Source organism: Callospermophilus lateralis, unplaced genomic scaffold (genome assembly GCF_048772815.1).
Source record: "Callospermophilus lateralis isolate mCalLat2 unplaced genomic scaffold, mCalLat2.hap1 Scaffold_121, whole genome shotgun sequence".
Taxonomy (NCBI): Eukaryota; Metazoa; Chordata; class Mammalia; order Rodentia; family Sciuridae; genus Callospermophilus; species Callospermophilus lateralis.
This window is the reverse complement of record NW_027512399.1, coordinates 1,969,474-1,993,819: the sequence shown is the minus strand read 5'-3', so window position 1 is coordinate 1,993,819 and position 24,346 is coordinate 1,969,474. Positions and strand designations below refer to the sequence as shown.

Sequence of the window (24,346 nt, the reverse complement as noted above, 5' to 3'; positions counted from 1 at the left end):
CCTTAAGTAATAGAATTAAAAATTTCTCTATTAGACACAGAGGTCATACCAGTAAAAGGATTTTGCAAGCTCAGATGACATTAAATTATTAAACTGTGTCTTAAGGGGAAGGACATCTGTAACCCTAAAAGTTAAATGTTATGTTTACAGTCCTGGTAACTGAGGATGTTAAAGCCTGATGAGGGAACTTATGTATAGTGACATGTTCCAGCTTTTGCAACACTTATTCAGTACTCATGGTTTTTGTTTCTCTTATAAAAGCACCCATTCCCAGATTACAACATGTTTTTCCCCAACCAGACCTCAAATGGAACTGACTTCTAAAAGGGAACTCACGTCCCCCTAGTCGATCCCCACTTCTTCAAGCCCCCTTATGTTCGACACCCCTTCTTCAGCTCTGAAGCAGCCAGAACGTGTCATTGCCCCTTCTCCACACAGCAATAAAGTTTCTAAAATTAGGGGGGGGAACAAAGCCAAAAGTGGATAGGCAGTGTAGATAGCTAAATCAAGTCAGGTTGGATCTAGGAGGCCAAATTTAAGTAAGTCTGGGAAGTTAAAGACTGTCCCCTGAGGATTAGTGTTTACCAAGATATAGAGCCAGCCCAAATAGGCCCCCAACTGAGGGAACCATGATTGGTTCCCAAGTTTCCAGACAAAGGGGGGAATGAAAGACCCTAGCCCAGTAACCCCAGGCCCAATTGCAAAACCATCAGGGCGTGTTGCAGACTCACGCAAACTCTGGAGATGTTTATCTGATATTCAGTTAAGGGTAGCCAGTTGTGAAAGAACAGGATGGTTGGAAAAGAACAAAAAACCAGGTCCCAGGGCATTTTTAGGCAAATAGGAACTGATAACATAAAGTGAAGAACAACTTTGCCCTTTAGGTAATCTATATGCTGGGTTCAAAATAAACAATAAGAAACCTGTTGCTTACCGTGTGCGCGAAACCTGCCCCTTTATCCTATAAAAGACCTGTACCCCAAAGCCCGGAGTGCCAGTTCACCAAAGCTCCCGCTGAGGTTTTGCTGAGCACCCGCAGGCACCTGTGTATCAATAAATTGCCTCATGTTTTTTGCAGCCAGTGTCTCGTGCGTTCTTCCTTGGACAGGGAGTCAGAGGGTCCTTCACCTTAGCTTGAGTAACAAACCAATAATAGTCACAATTGCATAATCTTCATTGTAGATTTTTCTAAGCAGTTTTATTGATATCTGAGTTTTTTAACATTTTAAAATCATGTTATAGTTATTCAGATTTAAATACAAATATCACAATCTTTAGATAAAATCCAACTTCTTTGAAAACTTTGACAAAGTAGAGGAACGATATTAGAAAATAGAAATGTTGAAGAAACATCTGCAATTCCATATCCCTTCCAGCACCACTGAAAACAGTAAAGAAATGGATACAACCTAAGCGTCCGTCAACTGATTAATGGATAAAGAAAATGTGGTCCATATACACAATGGAATATTATTTGATTCTGAAAAAGAATCAATTGCTGTCTTTGGCAACAAACTGGAAGTAACTGGAGATTGTTGCACTAAGTGAAATAAGCCAGACACAAAAAGAGAAGTACTTCATGATTTCACTCATATGTTAAATCTCAAAAAGTGCAATGCATAAAAGTTGAGAGTAGAATGCTGGTTACCAGAGGCTGTAAAATGTAGAGAAGTGAGAAAAAATAAGAAAAGGTTGATCAATGGATACAAAGTTATAGTTACAAAGTAGTAAGAAATTCTGGTGTGCTTATGCTCAGGAGGGGAAATACAGATAACAATGTGCTATATATTTTAGAACTCAGAAGAAAGAATTTTGGAAGTTTCCATCATAAAGAAATTATAAATATTTGAGGAGAAACTTATGTTTAACCTGATTAATCACCATTCCATATGTGTGTGTATATGAATATGTATATATTTTAATATAGAATATTAAGTGGAATCCCACTAATATGTACATTTTTGTTTTTAATGTATAAGTTAAAACTAAATTTAAAAGAATAAAAGGGAAGTTTAGCTTTATAAAAGCTCAAAGAGTATATTTAACAATCTTATTAAGTGATATAAACCAAAAAGTGCTATGGATATTATCATTTGCCCTTACAAAATTTATCTGACTTCCTAATTTTAACTAAATAATTTTCAGATACAAAAAATACTGTCATATGCAAATAGAGTATATATTACTGCTGAAAAGAATTCTTCTTCCAGCTATGTGTAATTGTATTGTTATTAATATAATAATTTCACCTTTTAAAAAAATAATTTGTAAGACCTGATTTCTTAGCAGGCATATTTAAAGTCTGAAGTAGTAAAAAGGAAGGCAAATAGGATTCTAAATCTATCTGAAGTATATACAACTTCTGTTCCTCTTCCCAAGAGGGAATTTAAAATGCATCTCCTTGACACTCCTCTTAAGTCTTAGCTCTTACTTCTTTATCCACATATATTCTGTTGACAGGTTCTAATTTCCTGTTTGTAATGCATGGCTGCATGCCCTCCACCTTTTCCTGCATCAGGTGGCTGAGAGTTCATACCCTGGAGGTAAAGTGAGCTTCTTTTATATCCAAGTCCACTCATGTTCAAGCATTGTGACTTTGCCCAATGCCTTATTACTTAGTATGTGTAAAAACACAGGGCTTCTGATCTCACATAGTTATTTGGAAAATTAGGTGTGATAAATCAGGAAAAGTTCTTGTCAGAGCATCAGTTTGATGACTAGTACTTCAAACATGTTAAATGTTATGAACATCATCTTTATTACCAATATCATGTATTCATGGCTATTTTATAAGTGTTTGTGCAATCTTTCTCCATGTAATGCATTCACACATTAAAAACCTGTTAACAAGCTTTCTCACAATTCACGTTGGTCTGAAGAGGTGCCCATTGGGAAGAAGAAGAGGGAAAAGGAAAATAAACAGAAAAATATTTTCCATTGTATCTGCACCTTTATCTGTCTCATACTATTCATAAGACCCAGAGGTAGAGTACTCACCAAAAATGGACCCTTGACTCTCTAGTTACCTGTTGCTATGAAGAAGAGTGGAAATGCACACTTCTTCCATTTCTCTAGAACTTGCTCTTTAATCTACTGCTATAGAAAGTGGACATAAACAAAATGTGTATTTTCAATATAAAGTGTGACATAAAAGTAACTTTTGTTGGTAGCAATTCAATCACTAGCTATGTCACAGAAAACAAGAAGAAAAAGGAAAGTTTCAAGCCTCAAAAATGGCTTTGTTAGACTTTGCCCTAACACAATATGTAGATTCTTAACCTCTTTCTAAATAGCTCAAGGATCTTCAAAAGCTAAAGCCACAGGGATGAATGTCTTTGTAAAGCATTGGGTCTGGCATCACCTATTAAAAAAGCAATGTGTGTGTGTGTGTGTGTGTGTGTGTGTGTGTGTGTGTGTGTATATGTATATATATATACATTTGTTGGCAAATGCCATGGCTTATGTATAAATAAACAAACAAGCATTCTGAGAATGCAGAATTATACAGAAGAGCTGCTGGCATATATTTACCACTTGAGTCTCCCTCAGAGTCCTTCAGGAAAGCAGGAGAGTAGCACAATGTACCAGCAACAAAGGATCTTAAAATGTGTGTGCTGAGGTGAGACTATATCTAGAATTCCAAAAGCTTTTGCAAATCTCTAAATAGAAGTCTTCAATTATTGTCTAGATACGCCAGATTTTCAAAAAATAGAACTGTATGTTGCACATGCTTAGGACACAACTTTTTTTTACTAATATGTAATGGAGTCCTTCCTTCCTATACCAAGCTCCATTGTCCTCAGAGTGTATTGAAATGAGTATAGCTAAATTTTCTTGAAGGAACTCTTTGGCCGCTACAATAAATGTGTTCTGATACTTCAAGTTTATTATTAAGACCCTGATTATGTCCTTCATTTTAGATTTTTTTCATTCTCTGCATGGCATTTTAAAATATTTTTTAAAGACGAAAAGGGGAATTATGCCATGGAATAATGCACTAAATAATTACTTGCAGTAGATAGCACTTGCCACATGATGTGATACATTGCATTGGAATGTAGAATTAAACTGTTTGAGGCAGGGCCTGGAAACACATTGGTAAGAAGTACATTTGTATGTCATTCTGTCTTGCTCCAGGCGAGGTGTGTGACACGCTTAGCATAAAACCAGTGTTTAAAGTCTCGTAAAAACAATTCCCTATATGCAGTTTCCCTTTAACTCTCATTGCTTAATTTATTTCCCAGAATAGCATAATGGGACACTGACTGGTGTTGGTTTGGCAGGTACGTAATTCCAACAGTTGTGCCACAGATTGAATTCAGTTAGTGGCAAAAAATAGGTTTAGTTCTTAGAAGAGGTAATTGGCTTAGCTTTTTACTGAATCATAATTACTTCAACTAGCTTTAGAAGTTAAATTTCTCACAGTATCTGAAATGGAAAGTGCAATTCCAAGCTCATTGGACCTGAGAAAGTATCTTGAAATGAGCAGAGCACAAACAACCTTACTTTTGGAATGAGGAGAATCATGTTGGACACAATCAACTCTTAGGATGAAGACAGAGAAGTGACAGCTTTCATAAAGGAAAACTCCAGCAATTGTTAGTATTAACAGGTACCACTGTTTATATCTCATTGTGATGAAACTGGATTTTTTTAGGGTTGGTCTGTATTTCAGAGCCAAATTAGAAAGATAAACTAAATCTATTACTTTAGCTTGAAGCTTTGAGTGATTGCTGATGATCTGCCTAGCCTAGTTACATTCTTCAGAGGCACTTGGTGATTCAGACTTGATGTTTTGCCTTCCAAAGTCTGGAATGGTTACTTCAAATAACTTGACCTTGATACCTATTTGAGGATTCAGCTTAGTATTTCAGATGTGGAAATTACCAGCTTGCTATCTGACCATGACTTAACTCCTGATGAATATTTATTTTTAAAGCAGTTTGAATTGCATTGCTTCATGTTTGTCTCAGTATGTAATCAGAAATGGAGCAGGTGTGTGAGACCTGAACATGTGATTTCACCTGTTGACCAGGACCTCCCATCTTAAAGAACCCCACACTATATTGAAGAAGCTACTGTTGAATTTCTTAATACTTTTTGAATAGGCCATCTGTCATTTCAACTTGAAAATGAGTTCCATAAATGATGCTGGCCATCTGTGCTCAGGCAACACCTTTTGCAACTAAAGAAAGAGTGGGTTTGAATCCTTGATCTCTGTTTAGAGTTTGAAGAAATTTTGTAAATTATGTGTAGAATTATTAGAGCTAGAACTGGAATAACCTGTTTTAAGTCCCAATTTACTACCTCTAGCATTATTTCAGAAAGTTTCAAAAATCTCCAGATTTTTAGTTTTAGTTTCTTCTCATTTAAATGAGGCTAATTTAATATATTAGCAAGATGAAATGTAATTTAAAATTCTTAGAATCATAACCCATACCTGGTTTATCATAGATTCACAATAATAGTGTTGATGTAAAAATTTAACATCTCAGTTGTTTCCTCAAAAGAGAAAATTTGCAGTATCCATTCTACTTGAATGTTATTAGTTAATAATAAATGTTAGATTTACAGATACTTTAGAGAAGCAGAATATGCTAACACAAAATATATCATTTTGCTATAAGGATTACATTGACCCAAAGTCATTAAGAAAAAAAAGAAAAAAGTAAGAAAGAAAGAAAAAGAGAAAATCAAAGTTGAGTATATAGCTCAGGGGTAGAGCACTTGCCTAGCCCTGGATTCAATCCCCAGGACTGTAATATAAGAAAACATAAAATACAATAGTATAAATAGAATGTACAAGAAGGATACTCTGAACCTTTCCTATTTTTCCTGAAAGCAGAAGAAAAAAACACTTATATGAAAAGTATTCTTACATATCAGGAAGACAGTGACATTCTTAATATTGAGGAGGACAGGCAATTGAAACAGAGATAATTCTGTACAAAAATAAACAAAAATTAACATTCTGTAAATATTTAGTTATTTTTTTCACTATTGCCTCTTTTTGTTCATCTTAGTTCCAAAGTATTCAGGCTTTGCAAATTTTTTTGGTTCCCCATTTCCTTAAGAATTCTCCTTATTACATAAATCTTAAATAAATGTGTGTGCCTTTCTCCTCTTAATCTGCCATAATATCAATTTAATTTTCAGATGTGGTAAAAATTCTAAGATAGCATAAATGCAATTTTGCTTCTTTTACAATACCTATAGTCATCCCTCAGCATATATGTAAAAGAAATACTGAAAAAAATAGGTTTTTGAGGAATCAATTTAAGATTTCAACTAAAACTATAATTCGTAGACCTGCCTGTGTGGAACTCAGGCTCATAGGGGAGCCAGTCTACGCCTCCCTTGCAAGGCAGACACTCACCAGAGCCTAGCCTCTGACTCAGGACTGACTCTTCCCCACAGCAGACTAGTGTGCCTCAGGCACAGGACCGCCCCTTCCAACCAGCTGACTACCATGGGAGGCCAAGCCTAGTGGCCCAGATTCACCCACACCAGTCTTTGAGAGACCCAGGCTCACAGCCGGCCTGGTAACTCCCCCCCCACCCCCACCTTCCAGGCGGGGCCAGACACCTGCCAGAGACTAGCTTGTGATGCAGGAACTCCCCTTCTGACAAGTAGACTACTAGGGAGGTTAAGCCAAGAGGCCCAGATTCAACCACTCTAACTTGCACAGATCTAGGATGCAGTAGTATGCATTTAGGGACACCAGCAGGGTCTGGAAGCCCAACATCAAAGTGAGGTACAGACAATCTGCATAGGTACTAAAAGAATATAGGAAAGAAATTGTAATATCTCAGATCCACACTGCAAGAAAGGAAAACACACAGACAACATGAAAAAACAAGTGAGGAAAGTGCCCCGAACAAACCAGGACACTATAATAACAGAACCAATGGACAGCAAAGTTGATGAAATGTCAGAGAAGGAGTTCAGAAGATTCATAGTTAAAATATCTGTGAATTAAAGAATAAATTAAATGAGCAAATACAGGAAAAAAATTGATCACTCCAACAATGAGATAAGAGAGCAAATACAGGTAGCAAAAGATTACTTCAAGAGAAAGATTCTGGAAAAAAAAACAGTCAAAAATCCTTGAAATGAAGGATATAATAAATAAAAAACTCAGTAGAAAGCATAGCAAACAGACTAGATCACTTGGAAGAAAGAATACAGACAATGGAGACAAATTATACAATCCAGAAAATAAAGTTGATCACTCAGTAAAGATAGTTAGAAACCATAAACAGAACATCCAATAATTATGGGACAAATCTAAGAGTTATTGGGATAGAGGAAGGCACAGAGTTTCAAACCAAAGGAATGCACAATCTCGTCAATGAGATAATATCAGAAAATTTTCCAACCATGAAGAGCGAGTTGATAAAAACAAATACAAGATCCTTACAGGACATCAAATGTACAAAATCACAATCAATCTACACCAAGATACATTATAATGAAAATACCTAGGATACAGAATAAGGGTAGAATCTTAAAAACTGCAAGAGAGAGAGGAATCAGATCACACATAGTGGGAGACAAATTCAAATATCAGCAGATTTTTGAACCCAGACCCCAAGGCCAGGAGATCATGGAACACCATATACCAAGCTCCAAAAGAAAATGGATGCCAACCAAGAATCTTATATCCAACAAAACTAAGCTTTAGATTTGATGATGAAATAAAAATCTTCCATGATAAACTAAAAGTTAAAAGAGTTTACTACTAGAAAGCCTGCACTACAGAACATCCACAGCAAAATATTCCAAGAAGAGGAAATGAAAAACAATGTTGAAAATCAGCAGAGAGAGGGATTACACTAAAGGAAAATCTAATCAGAGGATATTCCAAGTCACATTAAATACCAAAAATAAACAAAAATGTTTGGGAATACAAATCATGTCTCAATAATAATACTGAATGTTAATGGCCTAAACTCACCAATCAAAAGACATAGATTAGCAGATTGGATTAAAAAAAGAAAAAGAAAGACCCAACAATATGCTGCCTCCAAGACACTCATCTCCTAGAAAAAGACATCCACAGACTGAAATTAAATGGTTGGGAAAATTCATAACACTTACATGGACTGTGGAAGCAAGCAGGGGTTTCCATCCTTATATCAAATAAAGTAGACTTCAAACTAAAGTCAATCAAAAAGGATAAAGAAGGACACTATATACTGCTCACAGGAACTATACACCAATAAGAATTAACAATTATAAATATATATGCCCCAAACAATGGAGCATCTACATTCATCAAACAAAATTTTCTCAAGTTTAAAAGTCAACTAGACCACAAGACAATAATTTTGGGTGACTTTAACACACCTCTTTCATCACTAGATAGATCTTCCAAACAAAAGCTGAACAAAGAAATTATGGAACTCAATAATACAATCAGTAACTTAGACTTAACTGACATGTATAGAGTATTTCATCCTTCAAAGAGAGAATACACTTCTTCCCAGCAGCACATGGATCATTCTCTAAAATAGACCATATACTATGCTACAAAGTAACTCTTAGCAAATATATAAAAGTAGAGCTACTACCCTGCATTTTGTCAGATCATAATGGAATGAAATTAGAAATCAATGATAAAATAAGAAATAAAATCCACTCCAACACCTGGTGACTAAATAACATGCTACTGAATGAACAGTGGGCTACAGAAGACACCAAGGAGGAGATTTAAAAAATTTTAGAGGTGAATGAAAACACAGATATAACATATCAAAATCTCTGGGACACTATGAAAGCAGTTCTAAGAGGAAAGTTCATTGCATGGAGTTTGTTTCTTAAAATAAGAAAACGTCAACAAATAAATGACTTAACATACATCTCAAAGCCCTAGAAAAAGAAGAACAAATCAACACCAAAAGCAGCAGAAGATAGGAAATAATTAAAATCAGAGCTGAAATAAATGAAATTGAAACAAAATAAAGAAATGAAAAAATTGACAAGAACAAAAAGTTGGTTGTTTGAAAAAATAAATAAAACTGATAGACCCTTAGCCATGCTAACAAAGAGAAAAAGAGAGAAAACCCAAATCACTAACATACATGATGAAAAAGAAAATATCACAACAGACACTACAGAAATATGGAAGACAATTAGAAATTATTTTGAAAACTTGCACTCCAATAAAATAGAAAATATTGAAGGCATTGACAAATTTCTAGAGTTATATAATTTGCCCAAATTGAATCAGCATGATACACAGAATTTAAACAGCTCAATTTCAAGTGATGAAATAGCAGACATCATCACAAGTCTACCAATCAAGAAAAGCCCAAGACTGGACAGATACACAGCCAACTTCTACATAAGACCTTTAAAGAAAAACTAATACCAATACTCTTCAATTCATTTCAGGAAATAGAAAAAGAGGCAGCACTTCAAAACTCATTTTATGATGCCAATATCACTCTGATTCCAAAACCAGGCAAAGACACATCAACAAAAGAAAACTTCAGACCAATATCTCTAATGAATACAGATGCAAAAATTCTAAATCAAATTCTCGCAAATCGAATTCAAAAACATATCAAAAAGATCATGCACGACAATCAAGTAGGATTCATCCAGGGATGCAAGGTTAGCTCAACACATGAAAATCAATTAATATAATCCATCACATCAATAGAATGAAAGATAAGAATCATATGATCATCTCAATAGACTCAGAAAAAGCATTTGACAAAATATAGCACACATGTATGTTCAAAACAGTGGAAAAACTAGGTATAACAAGAACATATCTCAATATCCTAAAGGCTATCTATGCTAAGCCCCAGGCCAACATCATTCTAAATGAAGAGAAATTGAAGTCATTCCCTCTAAAAACTGGAAGAAGGCAGGAATGCCCACTTTCATCCCTTCTATTTAACATAGTTCTTGAAACACTGGCCAGAGCAATTAAACAGATGAAAGAAATTAAAGGATACACATAGGAAAAGAAGAACTCAAATTGGCACTATTTGCTGATGATGTGATTCTGTACCTAGAAGACCCTAAAAGTTCCACCAGAAAACTTCTAGAATCAGTAAATGAATTCAACAAAGTATCAGGATATAAAATCAATGCCCATAAATCAAAGACATTTCTGTATATCAGTGACAAATCCTCAGAAAGGGAAATGAAGAAAACTACCCCATTCTCAGTAGCCTCAAAAAATTTGGAATGAATTTAATGAAGGAGGTAAAAGATCCATATAATGAAAATTACAGAACCCTAAAGAATGAAGTCAAAGAAGACCTTAGAAGATGAAAAGATCTACCTTGCTCTTAGATAGACAGACTTAATATTATCAAGATGACCATACTTCCAAAAGCACTCTACAGATTTAATGCAATTCTGATCAAAACCCCCAAGACATTCTTCATAGAAATAGAAAAAGCAGTTATAAAATTTATCTGGAAAAATAAAAAGCCCAGAATAGCTAAAGCAATCCTTAACAGGAAGAGTGAAGCAGGTAGCATAATTATACCAGACCTTAAACTATATAGGATAGAGAAATAGTAACAAAAACAGCATGGTATTGGCACCAAAATAGACTGGTAGACCAATGGTACAGAATAGAGGACACAGAGATTAACCCACAAAATTACATTTATCTTATATGACACAAAGGTGCCAACAACATGCATTGGAGAAAAGATAGCCTGTTGAACAAATGGTACTAGGAAAACTTAAAATCCATATGCAACAAAATGAAATTAAACCCCTATCTCACACCATGCACGAAACTCAAGTCAAAATGGATCAAGGATTTAGGAATACAACCAGAGACTCTGCATATAATATAAGAAAAAGTAGGCCCTAATCTCCATGATGTGGGATTAGGCCCCAACTTCCTTAATAATACTCTGGTGACACAAGAATTAAAATCAAGAATCAATAAATGGGATGGACTAAAACTAAAAAGTTTCTTCTCAGCAAAAGAAACAATCTGTGAGGTGAATACAGAGCCTACATCCTGAGAGCAAATCTTTATCCCTCACAAATCAGATCACTAATCTCTAGGGTATATAAAGAACTCAAAAAGTGAAACATCAAAAAACCCCAAATAACCCTATCAATAAATAGGCCAAGGACCTGAACAGACACTTCTCAGAAGAAGATATACAATAAATCAACAAATATATGAAAAATGTTCATAATCTCTAGCAATTAGAGAAATGCAAATCAAAACCACTTTAAGATTTCATCTCACTCCAGTCAGAATGGCAGCTATTATGAAGACACACAACAATAAGTTCTGGCGAGGATGTGGGAAAAAATGTACACTCATACCCTGCTGGTGAGACTGCAAATTGGGACAGCCAATATGGAAAGCAGTACGGAGAATCTTTGGACAATTGGAAATGTACCCTCTATTTGACCCAGCTATCCCTCTCCTTGGTCTGTATCCAAAGGACTTAAAAACAGCATACTATAGGGACACAGCCACATCAATGTTTATAGCAGCATAATTTACAATAGCTAAACTGTGGAATCACCTAGATGCCCTTTAATAGATGAATGGATAAAAATGGAATATTATTCATCAATAAAAGTGAATAAAATCATGGCATTTTCAGATAAATTGATAGAATTAGAGAAGATAATGCTAAGTGAAATTTGCCAATCCCAAACCATCAAACACTGGAAGTTTTATTTGATATAAGGAGGCTGATTCATAGTGGGGTAGGAAGAGGAAGCATGGGAGGTACAGATGAACTCTAGATAGGGCAGAGGGGTTGAAAGGGAAGGGAGGGGGCATGGGGTTATAAATGATGGTGCAATGTGATGATCATTATTATCGAAAGTAACATGTATGAAGACATGAGTTGTTGTGAATATACTTTGTATACAACCAGAGATATGAAAAATTGTACTCTATATGTTTAATAAGAATTATAATGCATTCTGCTGTCATATATAAATAAATTTTAAAGATAAATAAAATAAATATAAATTTCTTAGAACAAAAACTATAATTTGTATAATTTGCATAAGCAATGAATGAATTATTTTAGTATATAATTAAATCTATAAATATATGTTAAATATACAAAACTAAAATATACAGAATTATAAACATAACTATGTATTATAGACATAAAGTCATCTTACTGATTTCAGCAGCTATGACAGTAAGATTGTGCCATTGAGATAGTTCACGGTCAAGTGGTTTTGATGTGTAAAGCGATCCATTTCCAGAATGTATGATCAAGGTCAGTATAACGATCCAAAGAAAATCTGAACATAGAGGCCAAAGAAAAGCACATGGCAGTGTTATTGAAGTGTTACAGGAGAAAATGGTAAAATTAAAAGACACACATATTACTAATAATTATCAGAAGAAACACAGTACTGATCTAGAATGTAGAGTTTCATGAGTTAATCACAGAAATACACTCTCTCCAAGTACTTGGTTCTGTATTGAAATGCTAGTCTTCTAAAATCTCTGCTCTTAAAATCATTGTCTATTTTCATGTGAACTAATATTGATATATTTGACCACAAAATAGTATGCATTACATGTGGTTACATTGCTTTAATTAGTAGTGGAGAATTACTGCAGTAATCCATTGCAACAGATCAATCCCAGAAGCTCAGATTTTCCTTAATGACAAAATTGGAGATAACAGTAGGTTCATCAAACTGGTTGGACATCAACTAATGGTGTTTTGGAGCTTCAGAGTATGATATATACATAGCTTCAGTTTCTAACCACATGTATTATAAAATGTATAACTTTAAAATAGTATAATTCCAGATGAGAAATCTTCATATATCTGTATTAAAATAGGCAGCAATTGGTTATTGTGGCATTGTATTGTATATCATTCTGAAACCTAATACCAGGTTTTTCAATCTTAATGATGTCATTGGGATAAATCCCATTTTTTAAAAAAAAAACACACTACATGTTTTAGCCTTCACAAATAAAGCAAATAATTTTATCCCTATATCTAGAATAATTCCCAAATTCCACCAAAGATTGACAAAATTAGTTTACTACTGAAAGACTCAACATACATTTTATCTCCTCCTTATAGTCTTCCATGATCACCTAAATTTCAAGAATCTATCTGCTTCCTACCTAAAGTAACTGTACAACTATATCTGTCATTTATCTCATGTATTTGAAATTTGTTTCATTCCAAATCTAAAACAGGAATTTAAACTTGAAAACAATGTGCCTACTGACCACTATCATAATATATCTACTACTGTAACTTTAGTAGGCAGTTAGTGAATATTATTTGATTCTCATATTCTTCTCCAATGGAATGAAAACTCCTTGAATAATATGTTAATATCTGATATGGTTATCTACAAATATTTATCCAATGTAAGAAAAAATGACAGAATTATTAGGAATTTTGGCAAATAGAAGTTCCCTTATTTATATAGAAATAGGATGTGAAGTAGAAATATGTACATTAATAGAAAGCTTTTGTTATCATGTACCATGATTTTGCCAAACACAGTTTTTGTGGTTTTCTTAATTAGTTTTTTGCAGTTCAGTTTAAAGAAGAAATAATAAGATTTAGAGTATTATGTGATATTATCTTGAAGATGTAGAGAAACTACAGCCCTTCTTTTTCAAATATTATTCAAAATATAATTTTATTTTCTGATTCTTAATCACCAAATTATATGTTAACTTTCATTTTTCTTTTAAAATCATTTCCAACATACATGTTTTCAGTAAAACTTTTTGATTACTGCATTACCATTAAGGATATATGACATAATTTGTAACATGTCCAGAATGATGACATAAATACATTAAACTTGCAAGGCTATTTTATTTCTTTGAATATATAAAATTGTCCTTTTATATCCACTGGGGATTAGAACCAATGCACATTCTCCTTTAAATCATTTCTAGATAGTTTATAATACCTAATATAAGATAAATGCCATACCCTACACAAGTAATTATTGTGCTATACTATTTAGGAAATAATGACAAGAAAAATGTCTTCATACATTCAGTACAAACAATATCTTTCCAAAAACTTTCCATTGATTTTGTTTGAATTGGTAGATGCAGAACCTGTAGAATATATAAATTTACTTCATATATGTGCATACTTATCCACAATATTTATATTTATTTGATTATATACATAGTATAGTATATCACATGTATACATTGTATCTGCTTGTTCTACAAAAATAATAAGATATAAGAGTATGCCTTCCTACTTTCTACAACAAGGTGATACAAAGCCATACCTATTGGCATTGTATATTCTATACATGAATGGACTCTTCCTGGTCCTTTGATTTGTGTTTTCATTAAACATTATATTTATTGTGTTTTTAAGTACCTACATATAGATTTTAATATAAAATAGCCATCAATCTATGTGAGGATGGAATGTATATTTCACTTTGTGGAGATATATCTTTATATCAGGACTTAATACTAGTCAACTTAATTTTGTATCATCAAAACTCTGATGTATCATTTTTTAAAAGGACCATTTTGAAATCAGGAACCCAGAACAGAGATGGCTGACATTAGTTAGAATTTCTGCCAAGAAAATGCTTGGTAAGTATTTAAGGGGTAAAATTAAACATGTATATTAGTTATTTTAAAGCTTACAGAAAAATTCAGGGAATGCAGCCACTTAGATGAAGACAAGTGGACTGGAGGTGTGATATTTATAGGAAAGTCCTGCTGGCAGTTGGGAGTAATATGTGAATAGTATGTACAGTTTTCTTCTGCAGCATGTAAACTGTGATGCTGCACATCAATCCAAAAAATAGTATTTATGCATAATTATATTATTAAATAAAACCATACATACATTTGTCACTGTATATAGTATGACTTCACTTGAAAGTTTGCAGAATTTATAGAATTTTCAAAGTAAGTCTGACCAGAGTCAGGTGAATGAGTCATGAGTACATACAGAAATTGTACAGCAAACCTTTAAACTCATACTTTACTAGCTCATGTGGAAGCAAAATCAACCTGCTGAGAATTAAGGAAACAAATGAAATCCAGAACACATGCTGGAAAAACAGACTAAAGTAAGCGTTCACTTTGATGATGAATATTAGGTATATCTCTGTTTCCTTGCTATATCAGTGCAAATGTCAATGCAAACTTTGAGTCTTTCTAATTTTTATGTGTCTATCACGTCTCATGTGTTTTGATTGCCATAATAAAGAAAAATGTTGAGTGACTGATATTTCTGGAATGTCCTTGCATTTTTTTGAGACAGCTAAACAACAACAACAAAGCCCAAAACCAAGAACAATGCAAAAATTCCCTTCTTTAATGACTAGAGTATAATTACAATTTATAAAAATTATGAGAAAACTGAATTATAACACAATCACATTATTTTTAACCGTTTATATTTATCTCACATACAAATATCATGGCTTGGTTGCAACGTGAATGTACATCTAAAAAAGTATTCTTGATCCCAGGAACAGTGATGTACAATTGTAATCCTAGTGGGAGTTTGACACAGGAAGAGTTCAAAGCCAGCTTCAGCAACTCATTGAGACCCTGCCTCTAAATAAAATACAAAATAGGCTGGGGATATGGCAGTGGTTGAGTGCCTCTGAGTACAATCCCCAGTACCTCGTTTCCCCCAGAAAACAACAAACACTTTAAGGAGACAAACAGATGATACAAGCCAGACTTCAGTCTATAGGATGTGATAAGAATAAGCTATAACCCTTGTGCACACCTGCTCCCATATATTCAAAGCCAATATACCTTAAACACTGGGCTCACCAAATTTATGTATAACTTACAGAAAAACTCCTGTAGTATTTTATTGCATTAAATGTTTCAAATAGAATTTCATAATCTCTATGTGAATTTCAATTTCTTCTGTTTCATCTCAAACACAGGCATAATTTCCTAATGGGGCTGGAAGCAGAGTCTGGATCCCTTGCCATTACAGTCCCGATTATTGTGCCCACTTCAATATCTTCATGAACCTCAAAGAGGTAGGAGGACCTGCTGAAAACAGGAGGTTCATGTATATCTTCTATAGAGATTTTCACAATTGTGGTATCTTTGAATGGTCCTAGATAATAAAAACGTGTGTCCACATGGGTATTTTCTGCTTCAACCTTCTGAGTGTAAAGTCTCTAGCTCTCATAGTCAAGTGGCTGTAAAAAGACAAATGTCATTCAATTAAAGTGAGGGGAATTGTATGACATGCTCATTTCAAGTTAGAGAATGATTTTTAAAATCCAGGTTGAATGCATTTGATTTGCTTATTAATAAGTTTAGAAAGTAGCACAGATAATTATATAATCCTTAAATATTGTTTAGGATTCAATTTTTACTTTTTATATATTCAAAATGTAGCACTTTGGAACTTAAGAAAATGAGATTTTAAACCTTGCAAAAAATTGGGCTAGATGTTCAAATCTATCTCATAGGTGGTGATTCTCTACAAAAAAAAAAAAATTGACTGGCAGATTATGTATATGTTGGCATGCACACATGTGTGTTTTGAGGTATTGGGTACTACTAAATTTTTCTAAGCAAAAAAAGTGAAGCTGGGTGTGGTGACATACACCTCTAATCCCAGCAGCTTAGGAGGCTGAGGCAGGAGGACTGTGAGTTCAAAGTCAGCCTCAGCAAAATTGAGGTGCTAAGCAACTCAGTGATACCTTATCTCTAAATAAAATACCAAATAAGGTTGGGAGGGGCTGTGGATATAGCTCAGTTAGTGGACTGCTTACTTTGTATGTGTAAGGCCTTGGGTTTAATCCCCAGCATCAAAAAAAAAAAAATAGCGCTAGGGTTTTGGCTCAGTGGCTGAGTACTCCTGAGTTCAATCTCCGGTACCAAAATTTTTTTTAAATTTTAAATTTACAAAATCTTGGTGATAAATTTCCATACTTGCTTGAAAGAGTCAAAATAAAGAAAATCTCAGGAATAAGAAAGGACAATATCCTGTACAACCACAAGAATGAGAAGTTATACTTCATGTATATATAACATGCCAAAAACATTCTACTGTCACATATAAGTAAAAATAACACATAAAAAAGAGAGCACAGATTTAATAGCAAGTTGGCATGAGGATGCATTAATAAAAAAAAAGGGGCTTTAAATATCAATATAGTTTAACTGTCACAAATAAAGAACTATGTCTCTCACCTCACATTCACTCTGAAAGATAAGTTTTCTTTTTCATTTTTAGATCCCCAAGATTCTGTTTGCATGAGTGCTACATTCTGGTCATGGAAAATAATAAAACTGCTTTGCCCTTTGCTGGTCACTGTTTAATGAAGGTTGAGTACCTCCTGCCTTGCCATGCACTCTCAGGATAGTTTTCTTATTAACCAGTGCCTCAGTGGTTACTTGATGGTTGGCATTTCATTAGAAATTATTGTTTTTTTTTAATTTCCCTGCATTTTCTCATAATATGGCACTGATCCTACAATAACGTAACTGGTTACCTTAAAATTGTATCACTGAACATATGTTAGCAGAAAAGTTTAATTTACATAGCATAAGGGGAAATGTGAACAATTGAATTATGTTCCAATCCATTCTGTTTTTATTAGCATCTCTAGTTATTGCTTCATGAATCTGGATGGTGTACTACATTTTATGCTTTCAACTATAATGATATATTGATCTTATTAGCTACTAAGCATTTTCTGAAGAAAATAATGTTATTATCGTGGCCTTTTATTAATATGACTTGAAAATATAATCACACATACATTAACGTTTTAAATTTTGTAAAATCTCAAGACTCACGTTTCAATCAATAGAAACACAGTGAACATGTCTAAGAAGCTTTTGGCTTTATATCCTTCTTACTTAAGTAAACTATGAATTACATTCAAGCATGGCAGTAATATATCTTTTAATGGATAATGCATGAGTCAAAAGTACATAATGAAACCTTAACTCTTTAAACACACCATGCTTTTCTGCTGATGCAGAGCACCTTTTTCAGGGTTATGATGCCTTCCTGGGTTTCCTTCTCAGTTATAATGTCAAACGTGTCAGTCCCATCACCATCAATAATTCGGTATTCTACTTCAGCATTTTTCCCAGTGTCGGCATCGGTTGCTTTCACACTTCCAACAGCTGTGCCGACTGGGCAAGATTCAAGAACCCAAAGATGAATGGTGTCTGCAGAGAATAAGAAGAGATGAATAGAGAGATTTCTGAACAGAATTTTCAGAAGTAAAATGTATATGAGAATCCTGTAAATCTTAAACTCTACATTAGATGTTGATTGATTCATTCTTTGAGTATACCAATTATGGTTAACATTCTATTAAAGTCTAGGAGCATGAGGGCTTTGACTTGTGTGTGTGTGTGTGTGTGTGTGTGTGTTAAAATGAATACTGAGAACCAACCTCTAATAGTATCAGGAGTTCTGGTTTTGAAAATAAGCATGTTGTCTTTTTTTTTCGTTTGCTTTGAGTGCAGTTATATATCTATGTGTGTTTATATAATCACAATAAATCACAGGATACACAGTGACTATTTCTATTTAATTAATTTTGCTATGCTGTATTTGGTAATTTTCTTCTCTTCCTTTAGCTGCAAGACAGAACATTCCAAAATTCCAGTGAAATCAGCTGTAACAGGTAGGAATCTTATTTCTATTTGTGACAACAAAAAACAAAGGAAAGTCTATGGCAGAAATATCAAGATGCCCTTCTCAGAGTCAGAGAAAAAAAAAAAAACAACAACACTAAAATCTGACAAACTCGCCTTCCTTCCAGAGCAAAACAAGAATTTATCTAAGCCCTTGGTGTACCTGGATGTGCTTCCAGCTTGAACAACCTCTACTGCTAATGAGATTTATGTTTAGCACCTGGTCATAAACTACATATTTCTAACAGGTTAATCGACTGGAAGCACAGTTCTGATTATTGTGCCTTCTTGCTCATAAACCTTAAGTAATTCTCCTTAATATACATAATAAAGTTCAGACCTCTTGTCTCGCCATGTTATTGCCTACATATATCTTTCCTAACATATTTGGCTTTTGTTCACTTTCATGAAAGATTTGCATCGAACTAGACCATTTAGTTTTTTCTGACCCCTACTTTCTATCCAACATCATTCTATGTATTTTTCTCATGCTATTTCCCTCAAGTAAAATCCTCTCCCCATTACCCAAATATATTTAAAATGCAGTTTGTCAGAATAAAATAGCACTTTCATGGGCGAAGCGCTTCAGGAATGGTGTTATGCCAAGGTGTCGAGGGCAGGGGGCGGCTCAGAAGAAATAAACCTGCTTACAGCATGATTTTAGAAATCTAGCCTCTAGAACTGTGAGACAATAAATTTCCTTTTCTTTAGGCTACCTAGCCTATGGAATTTCTGTGGCAGATGTAACAACCTAATACAGGCATATACATTCACTCAGTTTTAAAAGTAATTTTCCAGGAGAACATTGTGAGAACTCAGTTTTCATCACATACCAGTCAGTCTCAGAGGGTATTTTCTTACGTTTTTCTCTGTCTCTGGTATCACACTATGGAAAGTCAGTTAACTCATTTCGTGACTACTCTCCTACTGCCTCTCCTGGCCTTTTTCATCACTTCACTTTGGAACACCTGAGCCCTGGGTATTTGGATGGTTCCCTTGATCACCTCCTTCAAGTACTTGCCCAACTATGACCTTCTCAGAAACATTCCATCAGTAACCTAATTGCAAATAGACTAGTCAGAAGCACTAATCCCAGTCGTGCTTCTAACCTCTTTCCATTGCCAGGCACTATACTACCTACATACCTATTTATGTATGCCACAAGGACATAAAACATAGGCTGGTTGCATTTTTTCACCAATGTTTTCCCTGTGAATATTATAAGCACTATATGATGATTGCTCCCATTTTACTTAAGGTACAACAAAAGATCCATAGGCTGACTTTTCCTAATTTTGCTCTTTCATTCTCTCCCTTAATTTATACTTAGGAGTAACATCTTTCTCCTTGAGGTTTTCCTACATGTTTTTCTTATTTCAGTTTAATACATTTCCCTCCTCATAAAAAATTACCCATTTAAATCTATAGAAGTGCTTATTATTTGTTTGATATATGCCTGTATCATCAATCTTCTAGTGCAGAACTAGAACTCTAGCCTTCTTACTTCAAGAACTTTCTTTAAAAAATTAAATGTCATACAGTCACAAATCAATCTATTAAAATACAGAAAAATGTCCTTTGTGAAATGCAAAAATGATCACAAAACAGAAAGAATACAAAAATGATCACTACAATACAGAAAGAACTCATTATGAAGGTCAACTGTTTAACTTCATTTGTTTTAGAAAGCCTAAAATCTGATCTCTGCTAAAAACCTTAGTATTTTTATTATCTATTTTCAAATCTATAGTACTTAAGAAATGCAGCCAAGCTAATGTGTTCTCAACTAAGTATCAGTTAACCATCCCAAAAATTACAAATATATGATATGTTTGGAAAACAAATATAAATAATATGAATGATTTGATTTATATGTACATAAAACTGAATGATATCCATCTTGAGATTACATATTATTTTTAAGCAGATATCATTTATTGCAATATGATCAAGGACTAGTTTATGAGGCAAGTTTGAGTAAATTTTTTAAAACAGTATTTATTAAACTCTTTGACTATGCCACAAGCTAAACATTAGCACAAAATGGTAAATTAAAATCTTTATATTCTTGAAAAAAACTTGAAAGAAAAATATCAAAATTAACTTATAAATGTTCAAATTAAGAAGAAAAAACAAGTTGAGGGGAAAATCCTACAATTGAAGAAGTAATAAAGTAAAATGTGGTGCACAGAAAATACTACCAAAAGAAGATAATTTATCAATTTGTATACTTATAAAAAAATAAAGACAAGATGAATCTAAATTAATAGTTTAAGCCTGAAACATAGGAAAATGACATAAACACAAAGCTAAGAAATAGGAGATAGTAAAAAAATATAGAAACTAATAAAGTTGATAGATATAAAAGGAAGAGATTAAAAATATAAAACATTGGGCTGGGGATGTGGCTCAAGTGATAGCTCACTCGCCTGGCATGTGTGCAGCCCGGGTTCCATCCTCAACACCACATACAAACAAAGATGTTGTGTCCGCCGAAAACTAAAAAATAAATATTAAAAAAATTCTCTCTCTCTCTCTCTCTCTCTCTCTCTCTCTCTCTCTCTTTCCCTCTCTCACTCTCTCTTTTAAAAAAATATAAAACTTTGTTTCTTATATTAAAAACCTTACAAAACAACCAAATGTCTGGAAACGTTTCTTATGGAAAAGGAAGAAAAAAAAACCTATTATTAAAAATTTTACAGAAAAAGACTACAACTGCAGAAGATTGAAAAATTAGAAAATATTAGAAATATTGTATGTTGAAAAATGAATACAAATAATTTAAACTATACCAAACCCTACTAATGAAGAAGTAAATGATGATTTTAAAATCATCTACCATTTAGACACAAATAGCTCATTTTTCAAAAAACAGAAAATTCATGGACCAGATAATTCTAGTTTTATGCAAAGTCTTCCAGAGAACAGAAAGGAAAGACTGTTTTCTAACTCACTATATGAGATCAGTATAACCCTGGTAAAGAAAGCAAATGATAAGTGTTTGGTGGGTAATATAGTATGGTCAAAATTTCAAGTCTACCACATGTAAATACTCAGTCCATTTTTTATATTTCATAATCTCAATTTTAAAGTTCAGTTTATGCTAAATAGTTTTCTAATCACTTTTCTATTGTTATGCCAGATTTGTGGGACCCCAATAGACCTCCAGGAGCTGAATCCCATGCAATCACACAAAAGTCTTTATCTCAAGCCTGGACTCACAACTGTTCCCGATGCAGTGTCCTAGGGAGTGAGTCCTGGTCCTTTGTTCAGTGAGATTTTATAGATTTTGGGGGGATACTCTATGTGTCACAACATCACACAGCAAATCATCCCATACTGCGGGAAAATCAAACAACAACTCTTAACATTGATTAGCACATTCAATGGCGGGAACAAATTGGGTAGGGGTGACTGGTTAGTACAATAGGGGGATTCATTTGAACTGATTGGTTTAGGCCATGAGGGGTATATGTGCTAACCTACCTGGTTTCCCAATGTGTTATCAACCACCATAAACTACTTGGGGGTCATCTGGCATTCCAAGTATTTTCCCTGTCTCATGCTGATTGGAGGTTGCTAGGGGGATTGCTATGGGTCCTCACCTAGCCTAACTGAATCAGGGACACCTGGCACCAGGGACCTCTCCTGTTATTTACAGACAAACAACTCAGCAGGGTGGGTATGTGCCTAGGAGTGCTCTGTGGGTTTTTCCAAGGACAAGGATCACGCCCCATCCTTGGACAGGCTTTGCTCTGAGGTAGAGTCCAGTTTCTCAAAAATGGAGTCACATTAGTTTCTCACTATCAAATTTCTTACTCTTTGAATTTCATCATCTTTTCCATTAGTCTTTAGGAGATCTCATTTTGCTTTTGGTTATCATATCTCCTTACTGACTTCCAGTGTGTGAGTTCAGGCTTTGTTTTCACTCCATTGATACTTTACAGGAACACTAGTCAGTTCTTTCAGAGTATCTTCAAATTGGGTTTGTCTGATATTTTCTCATGAGTAGATTAAGGCTATGCACCTTTGTGAGATATATCCAAAAGGGATGTTTTCTCTGTATGTCATAACTTGTCAGGGAGTACATGCTGTCAATTTTTCTTAGGACTGAAGAAGTTAACCTTGGTCACCTGGCTAAAGTGTTTCTGCCAGGTAATTAATGTCATCAAAATTGATGATAAAATTATTTTTAACCATGACTACTTACTCTAGCCTCTATGTTTTCTTTTACTTTTTCATGTTAGCTTGGACTTCTTTGTATTCTTAGACACAACCTTAGATTCTGAAAGTTGGTCTGCTGTGAACTTGCTATTATAGCTCTGGTGAAGTATCAAAAATTATTTATCATTTTATTTAATTTCTTGATTTGTACAGGACAATATCCATTACAAGGTGTATATTTCATTTTGATTATAATTAGTGATATTCCTGTTAATTTCTAGTACCTTCTGAGACTTAACTAGGATATTGTTCATGCTCCATTGGTTCACACTAAGGGGAACCCAAGTTTTAGAACTGTATTGTTATAATTGCAATGATGATCTCTCAGTATTCTTCCTCAGTAATTTGTTGGAAAGTATATATGTGGATAAAGGTGTATGCATATTTGCAAATACATGTATTTGTCTTTTCCTAAGATATTAATTAAAATATTTTCAAGGTGTTCTGTACTTTTCTGAAAAACTACAATTGAGATGGATCCTCATCAAAATAAAAACTTTGGTCTTCTGTCAAATAATCTAAATAGATTTATTAAAAATACATATGTTGCTGAGCACAGTGGCACAAGCCTATAATCTCAGTAGCTCAGGAGTTTGAGGCAGAAGGATCACAAGCCAGCCTCAGCAATTTAACAAGGCCATAAGCAACTTAATGAGACCCTGTCTGAAATTAAATAATAAAAGGGCTCCAGATGTAGCACAGTGGTTAAGTACTCATGGGTTCAATTCCCAGTACCAAAAAGGAAAAAAAAATGTTGTACACATATCACAGTTGGTTTCATGGCACGTCAATTTCAGTAGTTAATTCATTCAAAATACTTTTATTCAGGGTCCTACATGTATACTTTAATAATGCTTCTTTTTCAGAATTACTCAGAAACCATTCTTAGGGCAAGATTGATTGAGTATTTTTCAAAATTAAAAAGTGTTTCTCTACATTTTAAACACATGGAAGAATGATTTATTCATACTTTATTTATTTGCATGTCCTGTGTGTTGAATACAAGTATCTCAGTTTGTCAAGTTCACTGAAATTGATTTAATTGAGAGCCAGTCTGTTCTCCCTACAAGAGCATTTACCACATAGGGCATGCAGCAGAGGAGAGCTGGAAAAGTGCAAAGATTGTTACTTACACAGTGACTAAGGCAAAAGAGCATCTGTCACCCATCTTAAGTTTAATTTCTCCTTAAAGACATCTATTTGCATGCTTCTTATTTTTTATCTTACAGTTGATGGATCTTTAATTATGTGGTATGCTTTCCTATCAATTCCAATTTATAGTTGTTTTAAATTCATTCTCAGGTGTCAGATTGAATCATCTGCTTCTCTTTTAAAGTTGAGGGCAGATAAATAATTCTTCCTGGTAAGTATGCTCTGGCCAAGGCAAGAATGTGAGGAGACAGGTAATTGCCATTTCTGTAAAGCATACAAAGAATTGTAATAAGCAAGTAAAAATCTAGACAGTGATGTTGCAGAGAAGGTTCCCTGAAAACT

The 24,346-nt window shown here is 34.0% G+C and overlaps 1 pseudogene; it reads right to left on the bottom strand.

Moving 5' to 3' along the window:
- The window catches only part of LOC143387180 (cadherin-10-like), a 35,538-nt pseudogene extending 17,114 nt beyond the window's left edge, over window positions 1–18,424 (bottom strand).
- Between the last annotated feature and the right edge of the window lie 5,922 nt (window positions 18,425–24,346).